Genomic DNA, 3,925 nt, shown 5'->3' with positions numbered 1-3,925 from the left:
TAGAGTCACACTCCAAGATTGTGACATTGAGTGACAAGTCTTAAGTAGGTTTATAACACTCATCAAATGTGGAATTTGGAAAAGTTTTCCTATTCTTGCACATTAGAAATTGGTAAGTTATGATGTCTTGGATAAGACAAAGACCAACTAGGACCAATTTGTGAAGTGTTTTGTCTTGATAAGAACTACACTAACTCTTGAATATTTTCTTTGTCAAGAAATGTTTCTTGACAAGAGAATCTTATATGTCAAGGAGTCAGTGGGAGTCTTAATGGTCTTGAAAAGTTTCAAGAACAAATCAAGAATAAACCTTATAGATCATCACTAGCACACGACTTGAGGTTTACAACCTATCGTGCTGACATTATTTTGTTTCTATGCCATTCCAATTAAGTTAATTGTGTATGTGAGTTCTATGAGATCTCATTTGAATGCATATTAGAGCCTTAGTCGATGGAAAGTACATTGATATGTAAGGACAAATTACTAAACTGCTTGGAAGACATGGTGGGCACTCGTATTACCACAAGGCAAGAAATCAAGATTAAGAAAGTTTAGTCCATATGAGTTTGGATTTGTCGCAAACCTTGGTTTTGGCTAATTCACATGGATAGGAATTCATACACCGTAAGATCTAAGTGTCATAAGATTCCCTCCTTCATGAAAATGACTGTGAGGAAATGCTTTCACTAAGAGAGATCTTAAGAAGATAGCGATTGTGAAAATTGTATTCTCAAATTCGATTATGGTTACGACATCCCTTTCCATAGTTCAAATTGTGAGATTTGGCAGTTAGTTTGAACATTTGGAACTTAGTAACATAAGTTCTGAATTGTTTAAGCACACATATGAGCTATCTAAGGCAAAGGTGTATAAGTTTAAGAAGCTTAGATAAAGGCTCATCGAAGCATCTGGTATTAGAAATATGAATTTCAGAAATTCAATAGGGATTGTTTTCTGGAAGTTCATTTGTTTTCTGAATACATGTCAAAGCTAGTGGGAGCATAAGTGTTATGCTTATATAATAATAATCATCATGATAGTGGGAGCATAAGTGTTATGCTTGTATAATTATTATGGCAAGTATTGCAAGTTAGCAATATTAATTATAGAAAAACAAAGATTCAATTTGCAAAGTTGCATGGGTTGAAAAGTTGTTTTGCTATAATTAAGGGAGAGAATATTATACTTCATTTCAAAATCTAAAGCTTAGATTGAGAAATTTTAACATTTTCAGTCAAAGGATACATTGCGTGTTCTTAAAATTCGATTATGATTACGGCATCCCTCTTCATAGTTCGAATTGTGAGAACATGACACATAAAATATTATGGCAAAAGATTGGTAAAGTATCATATCTTTATGTAAGACATTATGCATCGTATCCCATACGCTTCGGGTATAGGATCGATTGCAAATACTCGAATATTTACCATTCTAAATTTTTTCAAATGTCTAGCACATTAAGAGGAAAAAAGGACTAGAATGGATTTTGACTAAAATTATTAAACAACTATCAAAGGATGATCCAAAGTTCGCTGAGGATTCGTCGCTTGTGAGTAATTGGAAGTATGGTATTGGATGGACCATATCGACATTATTATGAACAGATAAGATTCTATTAAGAATGAGTTGTCATATGGCAAATGTGGAAATGTTTCCATATTGGGAGTTGGATATTGAGATTCTGTGTCTAGATTAGAAAAACTTTATGCAAGAAGGATGTTCAAAGGAATGTACTTTGAATGTGAGACTTCACGTCTATGGAATTGTCTTGTAACAATTTCTAAGAAAGTACTTTGTAATTTCATTAGCCAAGTCTTGGTGACTTTTGTGCTATGACTTTACGAAAGGATCGTTGCGTAAAATGTTAGAATCTAGCATATTCTAGTAGTGGAAGAACCTTGTGTTCTTACACTAATAATGGGGATTGAGGAATTGTGAAATGAGAATCATTGGAAAAGTTTTCAATTGTTCTATTTCACAAAGCATGGACCATAGGAAACAAAGTGTGCATGCTTAGAGCATGGGACAATTGTTGTTGTAATTCAAGAAATGAGTTGATTATCCGAAACATTAAATGATAAATAATGAGTGATCAATATGGTGGATAAATAGAAGTGTTTTATTTACTCTCACAAGTTTGGGACCATATAGGATTAAGTATTATTGTCATGTTTCAGTTTGCATGTTTTGACTTCCAGAATAACTAGGTTATTCAAACATCCACAGTCGGTCATACGTTGGGAGTAGGTATGAATAAAGACTGTCATGAATCTGTCTGTAGATTGTCTGAAGTGTTTAGACATGGCACAAGTTTGCTGCAGAGTTCATGAGTGCTTTGATAAGATTAGAGTATTGGATTAAACCCACGCTCACTTGGATCAATTCATGGTTTTATCACGAGTGATTAGTGAGACGATAATATTGTATATTCTTGAAACCGAGACGTGTGAGTTGTTATTTGTTGGTCGGTTACACATTGATAATAAGTAAACGCACCAGTAACTTGGTGTTATAAAACTTATTGTTGTGTGTGATTCGATCAGTAAATGCAAGCGAGCATTTGAGTCAAAGTTTATCTATTCCTTGTACCCAAAGTGGGATAAAAGCGATATCATTGGGCCTCTCGATGATTTAGTGATGACACCTAAGCGCTTGGCCAAGCCGGGACTAATTTGATGTGTTCAATTGTAGTCTGTTGTCAGTCGTCATAAATCGGAAGTCGGGAAATAGTATAGAGAGAATGATTGAAATTCATGTCTTTTGTCTATACGATATCTTGAGAATGGAGGAATATATAATCCCTTATCTAGAGGACACGCTATCTGATAAGATCAGAGTTGACAGCGGCTTTTGAAAGCTACGATTGCTGATCAGGTTCTGAAGTCATACGGAAAATAGTTATTAGACTTATCCAAGTGGGAGACTGTTGGATTAGTGTCTAAGTCCATAACTATTTTGGTATGTACTTGACCCGATCATGAGCATGGTCCTTTTGGGTTGCCTTCACCATAGCAATATGTACGATGAATTAAGGAGAGAGAGGTTTAAATATGATTTATTAATATATTATGAGAATAATATATTAAAGGAGAAATCATATTGTTTAATTAATATTAGTCAATAATTAATTATGAATTAATTTTGTGGCTAAAAGAGATTAATTAAACTTAGGGGACTGGACTGCAATTATTGGATAATTGAGTTATTGGGCTAAGGAATGCTAAAGGAATAAGGGGTAAACGAAATTATGATGGAAGCCCATCATATTTTCGTCCATGGCCTTATCCAGAAAGTTCCATGGGCTGCTTAGAGTTTAAGTTGTCCATTAGGGTTTTGACTGAAACCCTAGCAGCCCACACAAGTATATAAAGGACCCCTTAGGCTCCCAAAACGTGTACAACTGATTCTCTAGGGTTTCTAGTCGTTTTTGGCAGCCTCTTTTCTTCTCCTCTTCATCCAAGTTGCATAAGGTGTTTGTGACTCCATTAGAGGTGCAGCATTTGAGGCACTAAGCTTTCTAAGGCCAATCCAAGCAAGGAATTGATTGTTATTGCTATATAACAATCAAAGGTAATTCTCTAAACCCTAATTCAGTTCATAATATGTTAGATCTAAGTTTATTAGTCTTGGATTCAAAGCATGTACAATAGAGAAACCTAGATCCAAGCATTAGGGTTTGTATGAGCACATAAGATTGTTTCTTATGCATAAAATCCATCAATATTTTCTTAAAGTGCCGACTAACAAGTTTCATCCTAGAAGGCCATTTTTCCTTGAATTTCTCCGCAAAAAATGAGAATACCCCCTGTTTTATGCTAGGCGGATCAGTGCACCACACTCCATTTATTTTTAGACCATCTATCAAGTTCTTCCTATTGTATTTATTGATGCAGCCATGGAAAAAGCGAGTATTTTCGTC

The sequence above is a fragment of the Lactuca sativa genome, chromosome 7 (genome assembly GCF_002870075.4).
Source record: "Lactuca sativa cultivar Salinas chromosome 7, Lsat_Salinas_v11, whole genome shotgun sequence".
Taxonomy (NCBI): Eukaryota; Viridiplantae; Streptophyta; class Magnoliopsida; order Asterales; family Asteraceae; genus Lactuca; species Lactuca sativa.
This window is presented reverse-complemented; position numbering follows the sequence as displayed.